Source organism: Rhinolophus sinicus, linkage group LG02 (assembly GCF_036562045.2).
Source record: "Rhinolophus sinicus isolate RSC01 linkage group LG02, ASM3656204v1, whole genome shotgun sequence".
NCBI lineage: Eukaryota > Metazoa > Chordata > Mammalia > Chiroptera > Rhinolophidae > Rhinolophus > Rhinolophus sinicus.
The window spans coordinates 47,559,971-47,584,208 of NC_133752.1; the positions used below are offsets into that span (position 1 = coordinate 47,559,971).

The 24,238-nt window shown below is 39.1% G+C and overlaps 1 protein-coding gene and 1 pseudogene across 2 annotated transcripts in view; one reads left to right on the top strand and one right to left on the bottom strand.

The window, feature by feature from the left end:
* ARHGAP24 (Rho GTPase activating protein 24) overlaps window positions 1–24,238 on the bottom strand; it is a 697,105-nt gene that overhangs the window by 445,253 nt on the left and 227,614 nt on the right. Inside the window, exon 1 of one of the 2 annotated variants that reach the window (XM_019731289.2) lies at window positions 2,750–3,173. The exons of the other annotated variant lie outside the window; for it this stretch is intronic. The gene's annotated coding sequence lies outside the window, so the exon portion shown is untranslated. Of the gene's footprint in view, window positions 1–2,749; window positions 3,174–24,238 lie in introns of those variants that run through there. 2 annotated transcript variants of the gene reach the window in all.
* LOC109447209 (protein SET) lies at window positions 19,595–20,530 on the top strand (annotated as a pseudogene).

Below are 24,238 nucleotides of genomic sequence, written 5' to 3' on the forward strand. Positions count from 1 at the left end.
AGGTTAGATGCTGAAACCATCATGATCTTGTAAAGTGAGTCCACGTAGCTCCCATGGCGAGATTCAATATGAGGCACCAACTCTTCATATGAAGAGCATAAACTTCATGGCTAAGTTGACTATTTACAATTTTATTTTTAAATAATTTTCTCTATTTAGGAGAATCTTAATCCTTCAACCATGGATTTAAGAATGAACAGGTATTTTTTTGTTTTGTTTTCTTTCTATTTTAAACCTCTTCTGTGTTTTTCCTCAGTAATTTTATCAGTGTAGAATGGATACCTCAGAATCTTATCATCAACCTTCTTCACACCCATGTGTGACCAATTGGGTGGTGGTCCCTTCTACTGGGCTTCAAGCTGAAGCTCTCTCCACTAACCTCATCTTGTTTTTCCAAAGCACAACTTTACCAAAACTGATCCATGACAGAAAGAAGGAATCGGCATTACTTAAGCTCAACTTATAGGAAAAGAACTCTTGACCAATGGCTAGAAAATACCGCAGAATAACTACAGATAACTGAGGTGATCGTACAGCACTGCAAACACTAAGAACAGGAACCAAATGCAGCAGCTCCTCCTGCTTTCAGCCCTGAGAAACCAACCTGGGCACTAATAGAGCCAGAAAGAAAACACACTTCATTGCCCAGTAGGTCACAGCAAAACTACTCAGGGCACTGATTGTAAACATGAAGCAGGCTGTGGCCAAAACAGCAAAGTATTAAGACTCAAAGCACTTATTGCCACCTGCTGCACATTCCTCACCCTTCCTGCCCCACCCCCCACTTCCTTTAACCTCCACCCTTCACCCTGGAGAATCCAAGATCACAAAGTTAATAATATCGTGCCTGGATGAAAATTCTCAGAACTTGGGCCATTACTATCCTGAGCAAAACCTGAAAGGCTTTCACTGGGGATTTTAGCCAAGAACACTTTTCATTTTTATGCTTAAAGCTATGCTCTGGCCTGGAAAGATGCTTTGCTATTTGTTCTGCAGTGATTTTTTTTTTTTTTTTTTTTTTTTTTTTTGAGAACTTAATTCTTCCCCATTTACTATCAGGTTTGTATTTTCAAAATGATTCAAATTCACAGCCCAAAGGAACATTACTGAGAAACCATCCCCCTCTCAAATCCAAATCCCTAAAATTAAATAATAAAACCAAATAATATAGTTGAAAGCCAAGGACAGACTGAGTTTCAACAACCTCTTACATGTAAAAAGGATTATAGATTATCTTTCCTTTTATCATGCTAGTTGCATATTCCTTACCCATACCTCAACTAAATTCCAGATCTAAAAAAACAGGTTATCCCTTCTTCCCACTTAAAGGTCTTCCACCAAGTGCATACCATACTTCCTCTGAGTGGTAGGAAACTTACTTATTTTAAAGTTTTGTCACTATCTTGGCTCTACAAGATGTTTAAGGTGAATTTTCTGACAACTTAGCAATGGCTCTAAAGAGAACAGATTTCTAGACTTGCTACCTGAAGATCAAGCACTCAGGGAAGGCAAAAAGGGGAACTGAATTACTGGGCTCTCTTAGAAGTTGAAATATCCCCAAAGAAGAGGAAGTACTAAGAAATTTAAGAGGGAGAAAGGGACGTTAACAAGTTTTATGTGGCTTTATATTTGTTTTCTGGCTTTACTAATATATTAATTCTGTTTGTTTTATGTTTTATGATGCCCAGTTTAATACCAACATCCATTCTTGCCCTTAAGGATTGGTTTTGCATTCTAACAAGAAGCAGGGGACAGATTGTTTGCATTTAATCCATCTGTCCATCTTCTTCTCAGTAATTGAGCAAAGTTCTTTACTGTAAATATACCTGGATTTTTTGTCTTAGTAGACACAGCAACACATATTGTTTTACTTATGGAAAAGCAAACCCTTTACAACTTTTGTATTTCAAATACCCAACATGATTTATTTACTTCCTCCTTTTAGAAAGAGAAGAAATGATGTCTTGCTAAGTTCAAAAAAAAAAAAAAGTGTGACAAAGTAAACTATGATGGAAACTAATTACTTGGAGATGATCTTTTAATTCAGATGAATTAAAATAGACTACAAGGGAGTCTGGTCTCCCCAATACTAGTTGATATTGAAAGTCTAAGGAACCCAGTGGAACATTATCTCCCCTCCTATTTGGGGACTTGCTAAAGAAACCCAGTCTGAAGTATTTTTTTAATGAGAACATATTACATATTTGTCCTCAAGAGAGGATGGATGCTTCCTCAAAAAGTTACCTTCTTCAAAACTTAGACAAAACCTTTTGGGTGGTTAAAATTCACCAAAGATTTCCTAACGCTTTGTGTTTGCAATAAAAGTGTTTATTACTGAAACCTACCTCTGTTATCTAGGAAACTCATAAGGCACTAACAGAAACAGGCAGGGAGGAATGGAGGCTGGACAGTAAGAGAGGGAACAGAATTGCACAGTTTTGTACTAATTCTATTTAAACACATACTACCAGCTTGCGCCGTTTTTATCCTTAATAAAAGAGCATTGTTTCTCATCACACACGCGCGAGCGCGCGCGAGTACGTACACACGTACACACACACACACACACACACACACACACACACACACACACTCTGCACCAGCACGGGAATTCCTGCGATCGCTCCTCGCCCCTACAGCCCCCTTCCCTGCCGGACGCAGCTGTGCTCAGAACCCCGCGCGTCCTCAAGGCCGCGTCCCAGGCTTCCGCGGTGGCCCCGACCCACACCCCTGTGGCGGCGTCACCTACCCTGCTCCGAACTCCGACAGACGCGGGACAGCGGCTGCTCCGAAGGAAAAGGCTCCCAGGACAAGCCGAAAGAAAGGAAAAGAGCAAGAGAGTGTGGGACGGCTCCTTCACTTCCCACAACAAGGGGAAGTGTTGCGCCCCATGCACTTGGTTGCTCCGCAGCTGTCTGTGGTTTGGGAAGAAACACACCGCGGCCGAAAGAGCTGCGGCTGGGGTGGAAAGTTGTGGGCGTTTTCCCCCAGCCGCCCGCGCCTCGGTCCTCTCCGGTCCCCGCTGCAGCCTTGACAGCTACCCTGGCCTCCGAGACCCTGCGGGGCCCCGCCGGTTTCCACCCCGAGCTGGGCTGAGTTGCCACATGCACTTGAGAAATCCTAGCAGTTGCGCGAAGAAGAATCCCAGAAGTTAGAAAGAGTGATTGTGTGTGAATGAGTAAATATACAGTACAAGAGGCTGGAACAACTGAGCGGAGCCAACCCTCAGACGCAGCTCGGGGTTTCAGATTTCATTTGGCAACTGGCAGCTTCAGAAGACTCGAGCCGCACTACTGGGGAGGCCGGGAGGAGCCTCGCCCTCGCCCAATGCTTCATTGCTCGGTTATCTCGGTTATCACCGCCGGGCGTCCTTCCCCTGGACGACCAGATCGAGCCCGCCCTTTCTTGGTCCCTCCGCAGCTGCCATCACTCATTTCATTTCATGTGTAGCACAGATACGTGTTGGTCACAGATCTGGGGCTGTGGGTACAAGAAGGATGGAAAATACAGGTGTCCTGACCTCAAGGAGGTCCACATTTCTTAGGCAAACCCCCCAAACACTCTGGTTTTACTTTCTTCCCTCAGCTCTCTGTAAAATCTTATTTCTCGATCAGAATTACCTGGTTCATTAAACCTGGATTCCTAGAAATGCTTATTGAGATGGATGCCCTTTAGTTAGATCCTTCGAGAAATTCAAAGTATAATTACTTCCTTATCATGGTTTAAGAGGTGTCAGAATTACACAGTATGAAGAAAAGAGGACAGAATAAGTAAACATTTTGCTGATGCAGCACCCTTTCTTCATACCACCACCAAAAAAAAAAATCTCTTTCAAATCTAGATTTTACATATCGGTTACCTGGAATACCGTCTCAAATTGTTTCAAAAAGCTTTATAAAGATCTCTGCTTTAGATACTTTAGAAATCATCACCAGATTTCTTTAAGACACAAAATAAGAGTGGCCTCATTAGAGATCTCCAGTTATATGGAAGAAGAGCACACATCTAAAGAAACACCAAAAATAAAAGTCTGTGTGGACTCTGATATGTTTTTCTCTTTTATCCTCTTTCTCTGGTTTTTTGGAGTCTTTCTTCCTAGTGAACTGCCCCAGCCTTTTAAAAAAAAAAAGTGTGTAATGGCTTGCCAGAAGCAATATAGCTTATTTTCTAATTGGTGAGAATAAATGACCTTCATCAACTAACATGGCTTTATGTGTTCTAGCTGCACGCTGGCAGGTAAATGCCAATGGGAAGTTTTCGATGAAAGCTGGAAGACAATGAAAATAACCAAAATGAAATTTGCACTCACGTGGTCGACTCAAAAGCCTCAGGAAGACAAGAGTGAAGAGATAGATTCAAGATAGTGATTTGAAAAATACAAGGAACCTATCATGCCAGTATCTTAGTATCTAACAGTTATTATTACAAGCAATTTAGAGTCAAGACAATACAAAGTTGAACTCAAGGTAGTTGGTGGGTAGTCCCCAATCCAAAAGATTAAGGCATGCCTCAGTGGCACACCCTTGTATCTAACTAAGGCCTTTTTCCTTCATGTCTCCTGATTCTGTCTCCTTCCCTTTCCTCTTGACATCACTTCATTGACCTGTGTGATGTATGTGATTATCTTAAACTAGAGTGTACAACTGAAGGATAAGATTGTCACTTGGGGATTAAGCAGAGGGGAGATGCAGCTACCAATACAAGCCTCCTCTTCCCCTTCCACATCTCCAAAGAAAGAGAAGGGTCACTCTATTCCTTCACTAGAAGCCCCTTAGGGATTTAGCAAAGATCTTTGTTATAAGGGAGCATAACCTGAACTAGAAAAGCTTGGTTGTTCACAGGACTCAGACTACGTTAGTCCTCTCTTATTTGTGGATTAATTGGGACTGGGAAACATCCTTCATACATATTGTAGCAACTTTAAAGGAGAAATAAACTCTTAAACAAGAGACTTGAAAGATTCTAAGCAAACGATGATGCTGATGCTTCTGATACAGACTCCAGGGAGGGTGGTCTCTGTCATTCAGTTCACAGGGTCTCTGGTAAGAACTGGCCCAGAGCTGTTCTTAAAGCTGATATTTATCAGTCAACTCAATTCTGAGTCAAGGGCATGCTTCAGATGAACTCTACAAAATCCACAAATGATTCCAGGGTGAAGGCTAGTTTTCCAGGATTCTAAAGTCATAGACACCCCCAGAAGAAGAGTCTATGGAAGGTCCATGTAAAAGGCAGGCAAGGGTTTGAGGACCCTCAGATTTACAAAGGGGATGTGTAATACCTCCAGGACCAGAGGGATTTCAGGGACCTACAGATGAAATAGGAAGAAGAGGAGGAGGAGGAGGGAATAAAGGAGGGGAGAAAGATGATCATGGCCTCACTACACTTGGACAAATTGAGTATCAGTATTGCCAGATTCAATGACAGGAAAAGCATCCATCCATAGACAAAGCCCCTTGGATGCTCTTGTGGTCAGGCCTCTTTGATTGGAAATTAGACAAAACTCAGCAAGAGTTTGTACAATCACTTTGTCTAATATTTCAAGTATATGGGTCAAATGGTACTAATATACAAGTATGGATTAAAAATGTGTTTTAATGTACTCCATTAACTTAAAAATTGTAGTTTTCCACCAGATTGCCTGCACATTCTTTGAAAACCTTAGCATAGAGTAATGTATTGTTATGTTACCCATTTGTCCATTAACATCAGATACTGGAACTTTTTAATTGTGTTTTCTTTAGTGAAAACATAAATTCCTAAGAGGGCAAAAAACACAGTAACAAAACTGAATAGTCAAGAATTGCCAGAATCCTAACATTTCCTTCGGGCTCTCACCAACAATGTAGAATTTGTGTGGGTACTAAAATATGCTAAGATCTGATTTCAGGATGAAGATAGAAGGCTACGCTTTAAAGCATGTCTGTTGCAAAATGTCTGGTTTTGTTTCTGGTTTTTTTAATTTCCTCATGGAAGTTCCTTTTTGAGAAAGTGTAATTTTGTCTTAGCAAAATAAGGTGGAAAGAGATTAAGAGAGATTGTGCCCACCCTCCCCCCAATACTTTGGATCACATGATTCAGGGAAAAGCATTACACTCCTCCTATTAAAATGGTGGGACTGAATCAACTCAGCTAAATCCCTATGAGAAAGACATTAAAGAAGAGAAAGAGCAAAGGACTACAATAGCCATGGATTCCTTCCTACCTCTATAATTCCATCACAGGTCTGCTATCAGTCAAGAGCTTTAAAGAGCATGATATGTCACCATTTAGATCTCGAGTGGAACACAGTATCAACCACCACTATGCTCTTACTGAACTGACATATTTTTGATGGCAGCCCAAGGCAAACTCCATTGTCTCCTGGACCCCCAGAGTAGATGGTACAAAAAAAATCCATGAGTAAATGTATTGTCAAGAATGTTTGTTATATTTTTGTCTAATTACAAAATTAATGTATGCTCAACACATGAAACTGGGAAGCCACAAAGAAATATAAGATGACATTTTAAATTGCCATAATCTCACCATTTAGAGATATGGTTAATTAGATTCAAATTAGATATAATTTGAACATGTCTCACTGTTTCTTCACCTCTGTGTGTGAAGAATATAAAGATTTGGATCATATTAGGAACCAAAGCCAGGTTCTTTTGGCCTGGGCCCTAAATTAAAACCTCAATTTCCAATTAAAACAGTTTCCTTTGATGCTGTTTGACCAAGCCTCAAGAGTTTACTGGATTCTCTAAACTCTCCCTTCCAAGATAATGCAGATTCTCCCCAAGTTGGCTCCCAGAAAAATCTTCTGGCTTATACTTTCAGTGGCCATTTATAAATCTCTCAGTATTCTAGAGTTTCTTTGTTCTTGCTGACTCACAATTTCTCAAAGACAGCCTTTATTTTCCCGTCATTCACATTTCAGCTCACCATATCCTTTCTCTACTCACCCATGAGTATAGGCACACACGCACACCATGCACATTCACAGCACACATGCACACCCATAAAGTGAAACGTTCCCCCAGGCATGCAACTTTCCACTTGTGGACTCAGCTCTTAATATAAAACTGGCATGAAATTTAAAATATTTTAAAATCTAATTCCATTTGAGTACCTGACTAACAGCAAGATGCGCTTACTCTCAATACCCATACCATTTTATAGATTTCAAGTTTACTATCATGTTGGAATTGTCCTAACTTTGCATTTTTCAGAAAATTATATACTGCAATAGAAATAAAACCACTCTGCTCCCCAAAATTATTTACTTATAGACTACTTAAATTATGCATGACTTTAAAAACAGTTTCCTATGTTTTATACTCAAGTGGACAGAGAGTAAATTATCCATAGGTTCTTTACTTGTGTCTAATTGCAGTGTCATGTACAGTCCAAGCCTTATCATCTGCCTGGGAAATCCTCATTTCATCCTATTTTCATCATTCCAAACTTTTCCTCATTTCATCTTATTTTCATCATATTCCAAGCTCTTTAAATAATGGATGTACTTTTTTTTTTTTGCCTCCGTTTCCATTTTTCTTCCTGTCTGCAGTGCCTGCTTTATCTAGTTTTAGATAATTCGAAACTTAGAGAAGAACCTTTAATTCACTACAGATTCTCCTCCCAATGGTAGAAAATACACAGTCTAAGACACAAAGTTGAGCTATTAAAGCTGCTAATGGACTTGGATATTAGGTACAATTGATCCCATGCTTGAGCAAATGTTATTTTCCTGGTTTGTGCTGTATCTCAGTTAACTAGAGACTTGGAGCTGAGGTCATTACTTTAAGTCACTTAAAGCCAATTAGGTTATCAAGGGAATAAAATGTTTTATTGTCACAGAGTGTAGACATAACCATCGCCTTAGTAAACTATTTTGCATGAAAACTAAATAAGAAAGTGTATATGAATCAAAGTAACTCATTCAAACACATTAACAATACTACTACTAATAAATAAATAATAGAAATAGTGCTTAGAGTTTTTAAGGTACCTTCCTATATGTGATGTTTGTTCATTGCAGCAATCTTATGAAAAATCTATTGTTGCTTACATTTTACAAAAGAGAGAACAGAAAGAAACAGTACACACACCTTGCTCGGGATCACATAAGCTAATGACATGAAGATAAGACTTGAATTTAGGCCACCTGAGTACAGATTCTGGATTCTTTTCACTAAAGTGTCAGCAGCAGCATCTTCCTATGCAAAAGACAGCAAAATTTCCCTTTCACATATCACTTATACTGGTCAAGGGCTTGACAATAATTGTTATCATTATATTCTTTTGTGAGAAGGAAGAGTGTCATCCTCCCACAGACCAATTTTAAATTCCGTTTTAGGTATTCATTTTAATGTCCTATCCTACCAAAATGTTTTTTCAAGTTTCCAACAAACAGGAAAATTAAGTGTTCTCTCTTGTTCTCTCTGTGCTCACCATCTGTTGGTGGTGCTAATGAACAGTGAATTGGCCAAAAATCAGGCGGAAATATTAAAAAAAAAAAAACAGCAAGTAGTTTAGATAATTTAAAAACTTGAAAATTAGTTCCTGAGAAATAAGTATTGGTTTTAAAATCTTGAAGTGAAACTAAAGAAAAATCGAAATGGTAAATTTGCTTTTTAAGACATAGAAAAGATAGGCAGAGGCTGATCGTGTAAGAAATAGAATTGAGGATAACTAGTTCCTCAATATTTGAAAATTTACCAAATAAAATTCCTGGAAAATCAATGAAAATAATGTAATTTTTGAAAGATGTTCAAAATAAACTAGGAGAATACATCAAGAACACAACGACCAAAAGGCAGTTCAAGATGTGGGCTATTAAGGAAACTAAATAAATAAATAATACATACATACATACATACATACATTGTCATGCGGGAGACCCTGCTCGCTGCGCCATTTGTCATGCAGGGAGGCCTTGGGGGGTCTCTGGTCCCGCTCCCCACACAAGAACGCAGGATATGGTGAGGCCAAAAGGAACACCCACGGAGCCATAGGCAGGGGAGTCATACCACTATATTCTCTCTGGCGGCACTATACTCTCACTGGAGGCTGGATCCACACTGTCCGCAAACCGCCATCCACACTTGCCAGCCCAGCCGCCATCTTCTTGCTAGCCCCCGTTCTTCCTCTCTTCTCTCTTCTTCTCTCTCTGCTAGCGTAGCCACAGCAGTTATATTAGCGGCTAATTGGCTAACTGGCTACAGCTGACGGCCAATCAGCCACAGCTGACGGCCATCTACTACCCGAGCCAGCACTCCTCCATGTGAGGCCGAGAGCCTGGAAACTACTTTCTGGGGCTCTGCCCCCACATACATACTGCAAAGTTATTATCTTCTCCGTTTATTTTCTTGTCTCTAATTTCTCAACTTTTTCAAAGTTTGAAATTAGTAGGAAGCAAGTTTTGTAGAGGCTTACTATGCAAAAGTAAAGAGGTTAGGCTGGGAGTAATTAATATGGGCTGGAGGCTGAGAAGGACAAATGGTGGAGCTTCTAAATGCTGAGCAGTCTATTCTAGGTAACTTCAACGGAAGACTCTCTGGACTGTGTGTTTTATTCAAGAATGAAGAGATCAGTAAAAGAAGCTTTTAAGTGGCTGTGGGGACATAGCCATCAGTGCAGTTTCCAGGCTCTCAGCCTCACGTGGAAAGGTGCTGGCTCAGGTAGAAAATGGCCATCAACTGTGATTGGATGGCCATCAGCTGTGGCTAGTTGGACATCAGCTGTAACCAATGAGCCACTGGCCACTAATATAACTGCCATGGCTACGCTAGCAGAGAAAAATGGGGGGCTAGCAAGAAGATGGTGGCTGGCAAGCGTGGATTGCTGTTAGGACAGTGGGTTGCAGACAGTGTGGCTCCTGCTTCCTGTGTCTCCAACCCAGCCGCCAGCGAGAATATAGTGGTATGACTCCCCTACCTATGGCTCCGTGAGTGTTCCTCTTTGGCTTCACTGTATCCTGCATTCTTAGGTGGGGAGCGGGACTGGAGACCCCGCGTGACTCCCTGCATGACAGTGGCTCTAGTGGGAATTGTCCCATGAAATGTAAATTGAAACTCCAAGACTTCAGCCCAAGACAATGACGAATTTTTAAGAAAGAAGGATGCTTTTGGATGGGATATCAAATGTGTTCATTCAAATGTCCTCTGAATCAAACTTTGGGAAAATGATTCCATGTTCCACAAGAAAGGAAATTTCAAAAACAAACAAACAAACAAAAGACAGAGACCAAGACCACCCTTTGGGGAGCCCAATACAATAATTTTAAAATAAGCTTGGAGAAAGCCTCTCTGGCCTGGATTGCAGGTGGGGTACTCAGCATCTGTAGACGCCATCATCAGCAAGAGCAAGATCAAACCCAGCTGTGCCTTCCAGGTCCAACCCTGGAGCAGACTAAAGCCACCAGGTTAAGAGAGTAGACAGTAGCACTGAGATCTGTAGCAGGAATACATCAATAAGCCCTAAGGAGAAGGCATAAGCTGCTCTGTACCCTGTGAGGGGTCGATGGGAGGCTCAGCGGGAAGGGGATTTCCACTGATCCTGCTGGGGAGAGACGCAGAGCCTCAAGTGTGAAGCCTGGACTTTAACCGGTACATAAATGTACATCATCAACATAAATTTTACCTATATCCCTGCCTAGTAGCTAACTGGGCTCAAATTTACAGAGTGTGGTAGTCATTGCCAAACAGGGGCCTCCCATGCACTCTGCACTTCAGGTAAAAGCGAACCGAGCTGCCTCCCTCATGCACCCTTTTCCTGCCATTTGTGCCAATCGTTATAAAGGAGTACTGAGGCTCATAAATCAATCAGTGGGCTAAAGATCTGTCCCGGGCAATCAGGGCTGCAGCAGCTACATCCTCATTTGCACCAATCAGAGTGGCTTCATTGTGACCAATCATGATGGTGCTATTTGGGCCAATCAAACTGTGAGGACCTGAAATCCTCACTTGCATAGAAATAGACCAATCATGGGCAGGGAGCAGGCACTCTTCTCTAAATAAACCAGCTTCACCTCTGCCTCAACAGAGCACACTTTCAGTTTCCATGGAAGACTGTGTTTTCCCAGAACTGTAACACCTGAGCCATCTTTCCGGAGCCACTTTCCCTGAGCTACCTCTCCTGAGCCACTTCTATTGAGCTGTCTCACAGCCGAGCTGTTCCACAAACTAAACGGTTCACAATTGAGCTGTTTTTCACTGAATTAAGTCTCTCTCTTCACTGCGCTTCAGATTGAGGACTGCTGTTGGCATTGAACTGGTGGCAACAACCTTTGGTGACAAGAGTAAATTTTCCCTTTTTCCTCTAAGGTAATGCACAGTATAGACATTTACTTTTGGCTCATATCCAGCCTCTGAAAGGTACTACTGGCATCATCTTCACAGGCAAACAAAAGACTGACTCTTTATATGGTAATGTATCATTATTTGAGACAGATCCTAGCCTAGACTTTAAACCAGTATGTAAAGACATCTTGCCATATTTTATATTTTTGCTCATTTGTTCTTTAAATTTTCAACACATTGCTTTATAGACCATAAGACAATGGGCATATGTACTGTGAAGATTTTCCAGGGACTTACTCAGTGGGGTTTTCTTAGCATGCATTACACAGAATCTCTGGTTTTGAATCGTACAATAGAAAAAAAACTCACTGTTTTTAAATCCGTGACAAGAATGTAGTGATAGTATCAAATCTTTTGAAAATTTTTTACAAACCTCAAAATATTTTCTAATTGAACACTACATTAGGAAAGCCTGCAACAGAAACAAAACCCTTGTATTTTAATCTCTAGCTTTAACTGCTTATGAAATTCTAAAACTATATATATTTGCATTGAAGTTTCCCATACTTCTTTAAGGCAAAACATGACAAAATTTAGAGAAATGCAATCTGTAGGCTTAAAAATGATTCAAAAGTTACCTTCCCCCTTACCCCATTTCTCTTTGCCTTCTTGGGATCACTATAAAAATTATTAATTTAATTAGGCCTTTTATAAAATTAATGTTATAAAACAAATATTTAAGACTATAAAATGTTATAAAACAAATATTTAAGATTAAGCCACTTGCCATATATAAAATAACATTAATTCCTCATGATGTGCCCTATTGGATTATAAAAATAGATCAAATGATTGCTTAAAATAATATCTTTGCACACAAATATTGTATTAATTTAGAACTTTTGAGACTAGGTATTTATATTTTTATTTCAATGAAAAGAATATAGCAAAGTTGCTCTTTAATTTTAGTAATTAAAAATGCCCACTTTAGAACTGAAATGCTTATGTAAATTTAGCCTTGTCTACATGCAACTTCTTTTAATAGTTTATCATATTTAGAGGTTATCTTGCAAACACAATGATTTCTAAACATAAAGTGCAGTGGGCCAAAAATTCAATACTCTGAATGCAAATATGCTCTTAATTGACTCAAGTTTTACTCATGTTGACTTTGTAATTATTGGTTATGTTTCTGAAGTATACAATTTTATATAATATGCACTTATGCACCACAACGACGTTTCAGTCAGTGATGGACCACATATATGACAGTGGTCCCATAAGATTATAATGGAACTGAAAAATTCCTATCGCCTAGTGACATAGTAGCCGTCCTAACATCATAACACACACATTACTCAATGTGTGTGGTGATGCTAGTACAAACTAATCTACTGAGCTGCCAGTCATGCTATACACATACAATATCGGACAATTAAGTTCACGAACTCATCCTAGACGAAGTACTACATGCCTCATTGCTGAATATCTCTATGGTCACCTTCAAAGACTCCCCTTGGGAAGCTATGCACCAACGCCAGCACCTAGCCCACCCTTCAAAGCAATTTTGGAACTCTTTTTCTGGAATGGCCATCAGAGCTGTCGTCGTATTACCCTTGATGTCCTGAATGTCATCAAATGTCTTCTTTTCAATATTTCCTTTATATTTGGGTAAACAAAGAAGTCATTGGGGGCCAGATCAAGTGAGTAGGGTGGGTGTTACAGTACAATTATTTATTTACTGGCTAAAAACTCCCTCACGGACAGTGCTCTGTGAGACATTGTCGTGATGAAAGACTCATGAATTGTTGGTGAAAAGTTCAGGACGTTTTCATCTAACTTTTTCATGCAGCCTTTTCAGCACTTCCAAATAGTAAACTTGGTTAACTATTTGTCCAGTTGGTACAAATTCATAATGAATAATCCCTCTGATATAAAAAAAGGTTAGCAACATCATTGTGACAAGTTCGGGAACTTAATTGTCAGACCCATATGTAGTACATACAATTACATACTATACATATGTAGTACATATACTTATGGACACTACATAATACTTGAAAATGATAATAAACAACTATATTACCAGTTTACGTATTTACTATATTTTTATTGTTATTTTAGAGTCTACTCTTTCTATTTCTTAAAAAAATGTTTGCTATAAAACAGTATGCCATGTTACACTGGCAGTAGCCTCATGCATCTTGTTTACCTTGTCCCTTGATTGCATCATTTTCTCTAGTGCTTGATTTAATCTCGTGTTGTTTTGTTCATCGTGAGCCCTAAGTGTAAAAAATCCATTGCTAATGTTCCCATTAAGAGGCCACATTGAGTGATTAACCTGGAAACAAAATCAAAAGTGATTAAGGATTACGAAGGTGGAAAATCAGTGATAGTTACCGCTCATGAGTCAGGTATGTCCCATTCCACCATACCTACGATCTTGAAGAATAAGAACAAAGTTATAGAAGCTATTAAAGGATCTGCTTCATTGAAGGCAACAAGACTAAAAAAATTTTGAGGAAGTCCTAGATCTGACAAAGAGAAACTTCTAATGACCTTAACTGAAGAACAGATACAGAAGCACATCCCTCTCAGCACTATGACGATCATGGCCAAAGCAAAAATTTATGATGTTGAAACAATATGCTGAAACTGATTACAATGTTGAATTTACTGCTAGTTCTGGATGGTTTAAACAGTTTAAGAATTGTTATGCATTACATAATGGGAAAGTGAATGGTGAGTCTGCAAGTGCTGATGTGAAAGCAGCTAAAGATTTTTGGAACCTCTACATAAGCTGATTATGGAGGAAAATTACTTGCCAGAGCAAATATTCAATTTGGATGAAACCTCCCTGTTCTGAAAATGGATGCCTGAAAGGGCTTTCATCCATAAGGTGGCTAAGTCAATGCCAAGTTTCAATGCTTTTAAGGACAGGGTAACAGTCTTGCTTGGGGGCAATGTTGCCGACTATAAATTGAAACCCTATCTGATCTGGCCCAGTGAGAACACAGGCCTTAAAGCATATCAGTAAGCACACACTTTCAGTATACTGCAGGAGCAATAGGAAGACATGGACAGCCCAGCTCCTCTTCCAAGATGCCCTCCTGGATTGTTATGCTAGTGTAATGGAGAACTACTGTTCAGAGAACAACATACCTTTCAAGATTTTGGTTAATGTTGATAATACTCCTGGACATCCTCCTTTTATTGGTGATCTTCATTCCAATATCAAAGTGGCATTTTTCCCTCCAAACACCACCTCTTTGATCCAAACAATAAATCAAGCAGTTATAGCAGCTTTTAAGGCCTACTATTGGAGAAGGACATTATTCCCCTAGGCTATTGCTGCAATTGAGGAAGACACTAAGAAGACACTGATGCAATTCTGGAAGGATTACTACATATATGTTGTGTCAAGAACCTTGCTTGGTCTTTGGGTGATGTCACCAAGGAGAGTATAAATGGCAGCTGGAAGAAGATACTCAAGAGATTGGTCCATGACTTCAAAGGATTTGTCAAGGATGAGGAGGTTGTAAAAATCAACAAGGCTGTGGTTGAGATGGCAAACAACTTGAACCTGGGTGTGGATGAGATGACATTGAGGAGCTCCTAGAGGGGGTTCCTGAGGAACTAATTGAGTTGTTGAAACTGGAACAGGAAGATAGAACTGAAGAAGAGGAAACTGCAGGAGAAGAAAAAGAAGAACCAAGAAAATTCACAGTGAAGGGGTTAGCAGAAGCTTTTGCAGACCCTCAATAAGCGCCTTGAAAAGTTTGAAAACATAAACCCCAACACCAAAAGGTTTTCATTAATAATGAGGATGTTCATGGTGAATTATCTGCTTACAAGCAAATCAATGAATGAGAGAGAGAGAGAGAGAGAGAGAGAGAGAGAGAGAGAGAGAGAAAAGAAGCCATGCAAATTACCATGGACATATTTCTGAAAAGAGTGATACCTCCTCAAGAAAAGACTCAAGGAGGTCCTTTGGGAGGTATTCCAGAAGATGGCATTGTTATCTTAGGAGATGACAGCACCTGACGACCTCCCAGTGGGACAGGAGGTGGAAGCGGAAGACAGTGATATTGATGTTCCTGACCCTGTGTAGTCCTAGGTTAATGTGTGTGATTTGTTTTAGTTAAAAAAACAAAAATAACAAAAATACTTTTTAAACTAAAAGTAAAAATATAAAAACTATTTTTTAGAAGAATAGGAAAAAAACTTATAGAAGAAGGACATAAAGAAAATATTTTAGTGCAGCTGTACAATGTGTTTGTGTTTTAAGCTAAATGTTATTATGAAACAGTTGAAAAGTTAAAAAACGAAAAAGTTTATAAAGTTACAGTAAGCTAAGGTTAATTTATTATTGAAGGGAACATTGTTTATGAATGTACTGTAGCCTGAGTGTACAGTGTTTATAAAGTCGACGGTAGTGTACACTAGTGTCCTAGGCCCTCGCAGTCACTCACTGACTCACCCAGAACAACTTCCAGTCCTGCAAGCTTCATGCATGGTAAGGGCCCTAAATAAATATACCATTATTTTATCTTTTATACCATATTTTTATTGTGACTTTCCTGTGTTTAGATATGTCTAGATAAACAAATACCACTGTGTTAAATTGCCTACAGTATTCAGTACAGTAACATTCTGTATAAGTTTGTAGCCTAGGAGCAGAAGTAGGCTGTACCACATAGCCTAGGTGTGTAGTAGGCTCTGCCATCTAGGTTTGTGTAAGTGCATTCTATGATGTTTGCACGATGACAAAATCTAATGACGCATTTCTCAGAACGTATCCCGCCATTAGGTATCACATGACTGTATATGGATAAACTTATTCATAGTAAAAGATTTGCGTTTGAATTGTATTGAGGTAAGATTAGTGTCCTTATGATTGCATATATTTAATAGCTGCAAGGATCCCTCATGAAAAGAGCCCTTTTCAGGATGAAGCATACTATGCTCAAATGTAAACTAATAATCCATAAAAACACAGCTTTGTTAAAACCTAAGACAAATTTATGGAATAACCCCTTATTAGACTACTAATGATCTTTAGTAAGTCAAACTATGGGTATTTATCAGAACTTTGTGTTTTTTGAGCAGGTGTGAATCTTTAAAATAAAAAAAGTCATTTACTTAAAAGGATGCAATAAGAAGATTAATAAATTATCTAAATTGAGTGATGCTTATTAATACCATTGGTCATTCCTGAGGTCAATAAAGTCAAGATTTACTTATTATATGAAGAGTCTTTTAATTATTCATTACATAAATTCTGAATATTCATAAAATTAGGACAAATACTAAATATCCAGCTTTATTCTTCCTGTAACTTAATTTTGTGCCAATCACAAATACGAATAAATAAAGTAGAAATTTGTGATAAGTTATAAGAAAAACATTCTCATGGAAAGAGCAAGTAGGTGCCAAAAGTATTGATATCTGCACCATAGTAAACCACTTTCCTTTTCTCCAATTTCCTGCTCAGATAAACATCCCAAGGAGAAGTTGCAGAAACATGAGGACCTGTCTTTTCCTACTCTAAATTTCCAATACCAGTGGCCCTATCCTGGGGAGCGAGGAGAGAGGAAGGACAAGAATAAAGCAGCTTTGTCTGAGAACTGAAACATCATAAGCTCAAACAAAAATCCACAAATATTGCCCCTATGTATGTAGAACTTGTAACTAATAAAATGAAAATTACTACCAAATTCATAGAACTTTTGTGTCATTATGCCTTTGACTAATCAATGGGATACTAAAAATTCAACTATTTATATGTGAGGAGACATTTAAATACTTTGACATTAAAAAGGATTCCCAATAGTTGAGAAAAGACTGGGGAACTTTGCCTTAGACTGTCCTCTCTCCTTTAGTGTAAATATTGTTCTTTGAAGGTGGAAGAGTTGTGCAGGGAGGAATAATACATATTGATTGTAACTACTCAAATAGCACACGTAGCATTAATTCAGTAAATAATCTTCTGCAGAGCAGTCAGGGCCACAGCTATTTCTAAAGTCCACAATCTAAATATCCTGCTACTACAGTTTTTTCCAACTGGGACATGAGAGACACATGCATAGTAGGTTCCTTATAAAAACTATTGAGTTGGTTTCAAAATAGCTTATTATTGCTACCTTTAATAGAACTCATTAAAGTGGCTATATGAGCCTATCTATATAGTTGCACTATAATTAACTCAATTTTAATTAATTGATCTTTTTTAACAATACTAATAAACTATGCTCTGACCTTATCTTAACCTTGGATCTTCCAGTACAGAATTTAGATATTGAAACATTTTTATTTCTTTTTTTAATTACTGTAGTGATACTAAACAAATTGCATTATTAAAATTGCCTGATTTCTGTGTTATCAATTAGTCTTTCATTATCAACGTTCAATATATTTATGTTCCAAGAGGACTTCAACTGTACCTCTGCCTGACGATGAGCTTCATATCACAGCACACAAGGGCTCTAGCATGAAAAATGCATACATTGATGTTTGCATATTATAAGTAAATACTCAGGTTCAAATGTTTTATAACATACTCATAAATCTGTCGTACATTTTGATCCTTTGGAGATAATGAGGGCTATTTAAAAATGGAAGTGCTCAGATCTCATAGTTCAATGTTCAATGCAATCTGGAATACTATTAATATGATTTTATGAGATCTGGAAATAAAACACATACAGTATATGCATAGGTACTTTACCCAATGGAGTTGTAAAAGGTGGGACCAAGAGGCTGGAATAAAATACTACAAAAATGTCATTGATGCTAAGTAACTTCCTGGAAACTCAACAGGAAGCTGATCCATCTATTCTACGAGAATCATTGATTTTTCCCTGAAGACCCTTAATTTTTTGTTAGTCTTTGCCACCAGTTTCTTCAAGAGTCTATTCTTCACTTGCTGGCTGACCCCTTGCCATTATTTATACATAATGTTCTAATAATGGATTCAGATTTGCTTGATCCTTTTTAATCAATCGGAGTTCTCCTCACCAGATATTTCCTTGTCAGGTGTCCACCCATTTTCCCATTTATCCCATAGGTCTGTCCTCTCCAGCTGGGAGTCATTAGTGTCATCACGGTACACTACAGAATTGTTTTGAACATAAAATTATTATAAGTGAACTAAAAATCGCATTGCCTGACACATGGAAGACAATACATGGGGCTATTATTATCCCTACCATTCGGCCTTGGATATCGACTGTTGAATCTCTGCTACCTTAACACCCGCAGTTCATTCCCCAAATGAAAACACCCAATTTGTTCATTCCTTAAATGCTTTCTGAGACCTTGACCTTCATGACTCCTCAGGACATGACAGTCCAGAAACAAAATTGCATTGATTATTCAAACACGAAGGTGGTCAATATATTCATTACAAACATGTGTGGCCATGTTGGGAAAAGCAAAGATTTCAAACACGAAAATCGGGAAGATGTTCTTTGACACGATAACAGATTATGTCAGGTATCTGCTATATCTAATCCAAGAAAGCATAATGCTGTCCACGTTTTCAATTAGGTAGTTTATAATGAAGTCTACAACTGATTTATGCACAACCTTTTAATTTAAATGGCTGAGTGAATTTTTCCACCCTATCCATGGAATTCCTCTACTTTCCTTTTTGATCATTTTCTACCACTCATCCCTGTTTTACAAACCACTCCAAAAATAACCCAGGATGGGTTTTACAGAGCTAGGGAAGGACTGCTGAGGACAAAGAGAAAATGGGATGGCAGTTCTCTCTCTCACAGACCCTGTCCAACTCCTCTTTTCCTTCTTGCTTCTCTCTCAGAGGCTTCCCACATTCACCCTTGAATGCCTGCTCTGAGTTCTGGGACACAATTTCTAGGATGGCCTTTCTTATAAAAACTGATGCTATATTCTCTCCTAGGTGCTTAATTCAGCCTGTTATGTGCCTAAATCCTAGTGTGATTGAGAGGAGGGGACAAAATTCCCAACCCAGTTGTCTAATTTCAGAGGTGGGTCCACTGATTTAGGACTAGAGCACGGGTTCTTCCGAGACCAAACAGTAAGAGGACCAAAACTAGACCTAAAAGAGTTACTTTCTCTTGCCCCTTTCCCTTTTTTGCTAAAAAGGAACAAACAACAAAAACCCTATCTATTAACTTTAGAGACATGGTATAAGGCCAGAATTGCAGAGACTGTTTTGTCACAGCCCACAAGGGAGAAAAGAAATCCTTGTTAAAAGGAAAGGCCAAGTTCTCAGCTTCTTCCTGATGTTCATCCTCCTTTGGGTCTCGTTCTCTGACTTTCCTCACAGTATGGCCCCCAAATGCCAGTGTTCACTCCCACCTCAAATGAAGAAACCAAGACTGCCTCCTGCCCCCAAGCCGGAGAAGACATTGACCTCTCTGGACTTGCCGAAGGGAGAAAAAGAGCAACAAGAAGCAATTGAACATATTGATAAAGTACAAAATGAAATAGACAGACTTAATGAACAAGCCAGTGAGGAGATTTTGAAAGTAGAACAGAAATATAACAAACTCCGCCAACCATTTTTTCAGAAGAGGTCCAAATTGATCACCAATATCCCAAATTTTGGGGTAACAACATTTGTCAACCATCCACAAGTGTCTGCACTGCTTGGGGAAGAAGATGAAGAAGCATTATTTGACAAGAGTTGAAGTGACAGAATTTGAAGATATAAAATCAGGTTACAGAATAGATTTTTATTTTGATGAAAATCCTTACTTCGAAAATCAAGTTCTCTCTAAAGAATTTCATCTGAATGAGAGTGGTGATCCATCTTCAAAGTCCACTGAAATCAAATGGAAATATGGAAAGAATTTGACGAAACATTTAAGTCAAACACAGAATAAAGCCAGCAGGAAGAGACAGCATGAGGAAGCAGAGAGCTTCTTTACCTGGTTTACTGACCATTCTGAGGCAGGTGCAGATGAGTGAGGAGAAGTCATCAAAGGTGATATTTGGCCAAATCCGCTACAGTACTACTTGGTTCCTGACGTGGATGATGAAGAAGAAGGAGAAGAAGGTTTTGATGATAATGAAGAAGAGGAAGGGTTGGAAGATATTGATGACGAAGGGGATGAGGATGAAGGTGAAGAAGACGAAGATGATAATGAGGGGAAGGAAGGAGAGGAAGATGAAGGAGAAGATGACTAATGGAACATTGATGGATTCCAACCTTTTTTAATTTTCTCCAGTCCCTGGGAGCAAGTTGCACTCTTTTATTTTTTTATTTTTTCCTCTTGTTGCTGTCACCCTGTTTTTGAGGTCTCTTTTCTCTTCTTTACACCATGGTTCTCACCTTATTTGAGGGGAAATAACTTCAGCAGAATACATTGGGAAAAGAATCTCTGCCCTTTCTATTCCAAATTCATTTTTATCCCTTCCTGTCTCAACAAAAGCTTTATGGAATCAACACCACCATGCTCTGTGGGAAAAAAGAAAAACCTTCTGCTCCCTTAGTTCTGCTGGAAGCTGGAGGGTGCTAGGCCCCTGTGTAGTAGTGCATAGAATTCTAGCTTTTTTCCTCCTTTCTCTGTATATTGGGCTCAGAGATTACACTGTGTCTCTATGTGAATATGGACAGTTAGCATTTACCAACATGTATCTGTGTACTTTCTCTTGTAAAAAGAAAAAATAAATTAAAAATGGGATTATAGAAGGTCAGCAAAGGGTGGGTTTGAGATGTTTGGGTGGGTTAAGTGGGCATTTTGACAACATGGCTTCTCCTTTGCCATGTTTAATTGTGATGTTTAACAGACATCCTTGCAGTTTAAGATGACACTTTTAAAATAAAATTTTCTCCTAATGATGACTTGAGCCCTGCCACTCGATGGGCGAATCAGCAGAAGCTGTAGGATCTTATTCGGAATTGATATCCTCTATTGTAATTTTGTTCCTCTTTATTTTAAAATTTTCTTTTTGTTTCACTGGAAAGGAAAGATGATGCTCAGTTTTAAACGTCAAAAGTGTACAAGTTGCTTTGTTATAATAAAACTAAATGTGTACACACACACACACACACACACACACACACACACACACACACAAAGGAAAGGCCACTAGTTGTTACAAAGTAAAAAAGCTCAAGTGAGAGGAGGAAAACAAGGCAGGAAGCAAGCTTGAAATTGCCTTGAAGGGTTTTCAGTGCCCTCAGGTTGCTCTGGGTCCTTATCTGTCCAGCTCAGAACTGGAAGAGTCCTCAGTTCAGCTACTTAGTAATCATGTGAATAGGATGCTGGGAAGCAATCTACCCTAGTGTCACAGTTACAGCAGCAGGCAATACATTCCTAATAACTTTTATTGAAATTATAAACACATTTTTTTACATAATTATTATTCACATGGAGGATAGGTTCCAGAACATTTCTGTGTGTTGGGATTACATTTATATATGATCTTTGAAATAATACCAATGTATTTTTATTTTTAGTATTCCCTTCTCATCTGTGCCTCCAAGGTATGATTTCATTGGCCTCAGGGAAGGGATGATACTTTGGTCTCAGGCAAGGGATTGTGATTTAGAGATAGCTTTTTAACTATAGTCTAGAAAGAATTCCCCAATGTGGAGAAAGAGAGAAGATGACAGAGATGTGATGAGAGACAGTGTGAGAGACAAAGGAATGAGGTGCAGAGCAAGCAACACATGTACTTGGGGAAAGTCATTGACCTGAGATCTACAAGCGTGCACCTAAGTAAGCATGTCTACTACTCCCATTCAGGTGTTCCCTGGGAAGTAAGTTCATAAATGGTCCAGTTTCCACCCCAGTGAACAACATATGAGGTCAGACAATTAAGTTCATGAACTCATCTTAGAAAAAGTGCTACATAGCTCATTGCTGAAATTTACTACGTTCACCTTCGAAGTACTCCCCTTGAGAAGCTATGCAGCAATGCCAGCACCTAGTCCACGCTTCAAAGCAATTTTGGAACTCTTTCTGGAATGGCCATCAGAGCTGTCATTGTATTACCCTTGATGTCCTGAATGGCATCAAATGTCTTCCTTTCAACATTTCCTTTATCTTCGGGTAAAGAAAGAAGACATTGGGGGCCAGATCAGGTGAGTAGGGAGGGTGTTCCAATACAGTTATCTGTTTACTGGCTAAAAACTCCCTCACAGACGGTGCCATCTGAGGTGGTACATTGTCGCGATGCAAGAGCCATGAATTGCTGGTGAAAAGTTCAGGTCGTTTTCATCTAACTTTTTCACACAGCATTTCCAAATAGTAAACTTGGTTAACTGTTGGTCCAGTTGGTACAAATTCATAGTGAATAATCCCTCTGATATCAAAAAAGTTTAGCAACACCGTTGCAACATGTTCGCAAACTTAATTGTCAGACATTAGTATATCAGGCACCCAGAGAAACTATGTTTCTAGTCTCTCCCTTTGATAGTCCATCACTCTCTATCCATCCAGCAGAAAAACCTACCATCTGCTCAAGATTTTGCTCAGTTCTTATATTACCTTATGTTACCTTCCACATGGACAGCCTTCTTTCAACCCTAAACTTGTAAACAGGTGAATGGCAGCACTGAAAGGTAAAGAAGGTTTTTCTGGAAAATTAAAGAGGGTGGTGGGCAGGACGGAATGTCCTCCCAAATGTATATATCATTATGTTTCAGGTGCCTTCATGTGTAAAATCAGACATTGTGGTCATGCTTAGGAATTTTGTCTCATTTTAAGAGTTTTTATTTCATTCTAAGATACTGAAGGATCTAAGGAAGAAATTGTCATGATCAAATTGTGTGTAGAGTAGTAGCGGTGTAAAGAATGGTGGGTCTGATAAGAGAGAATATGGGTTAGTAACATTTATTAAGAACTTATTTTGGTCTCAGAATTATGTTAGACCCTTTGTGTATATTGTCTTACTTGATTCTTTAACCAACAGTAGGAAGTCTGGAAGGAATTAACATTCAGAGATGTTAAGTGACAGGCCTGAAGTTACCTATAGCGTAAGCAAATAGTTCTCAGGTAAGAACCTAAGTCTGTAGAAAATCCAGTGCTTTTTCCTTTAGTTCACCTTCTCTCCTGACTTCCCCAAACCTAATTTAGAAACAGGAATTAACAACCTTTCCACAATTGGGGTTTGGTTGTCATGGACACCAACCATACTATACTTTGTTTCCAGTTTCAAAAGAAATCCCTTAAGCACTAGTCCTCATTACCAATAATGATTCAATCAGAAATGAGTTCTGAACAGTAATCAGTCTTCTCATACCCAAATCAAGCACACCTCATTTCAACATTTTGGAAACAGATATATAAAGACTCAAATTCATGTGATGAAGCACCACAGAGAAAACGGAAGCAAGTCAGCAACAAACACAGGGAGAGACTGGATTTTACAAGGATAGTCTTGGAGAGGAAGCAATAATTACAGAGAGATAATTCTGACCTTTAATTACCTGAAAAGCAACTTGCTCTCTATATTCATGAGATCAAGTATTCGGACTTCAAGACCAGGAAGCAGTCTCCATGAGAACAAGAAAGGTAGGCAGCAGCTGAGTCCAAATTCAAATAGACAAACCTCCAAGAGCAGAAGGTGGCAAGAGGCTCAAAGTCCATGCAAACAATAAGCACTCGGGAGATCCTTACAAGTTGACTGAGCAGCTAGAAGCATGTGGCCAAAGGGCCAAGAAAGGGTCAACCACCAACGAGTATATGGCATTGTAGGAGTGAAGGGCAAGCAGGCAAGAAAACAGATTTCCAGCCCCTGCCAGGGGGAAAATGCTCTTTAAGAGGAACAGCTGTCCTTTTAACTTCACTCTGAAATTCTCAGTGTGAGCCTAGATACTGTAGTCTGGAGACTGAGTCCTTGAGAATTGAAACCACAGCAGCAAAGATATTTTCAGGTGGGGATGGAGACAACGATCATACATGCAGCCTACAAGGGAAAATGGTTTAGTTTAGTAGCTACTGAGCTTGTGAATCGCTAAT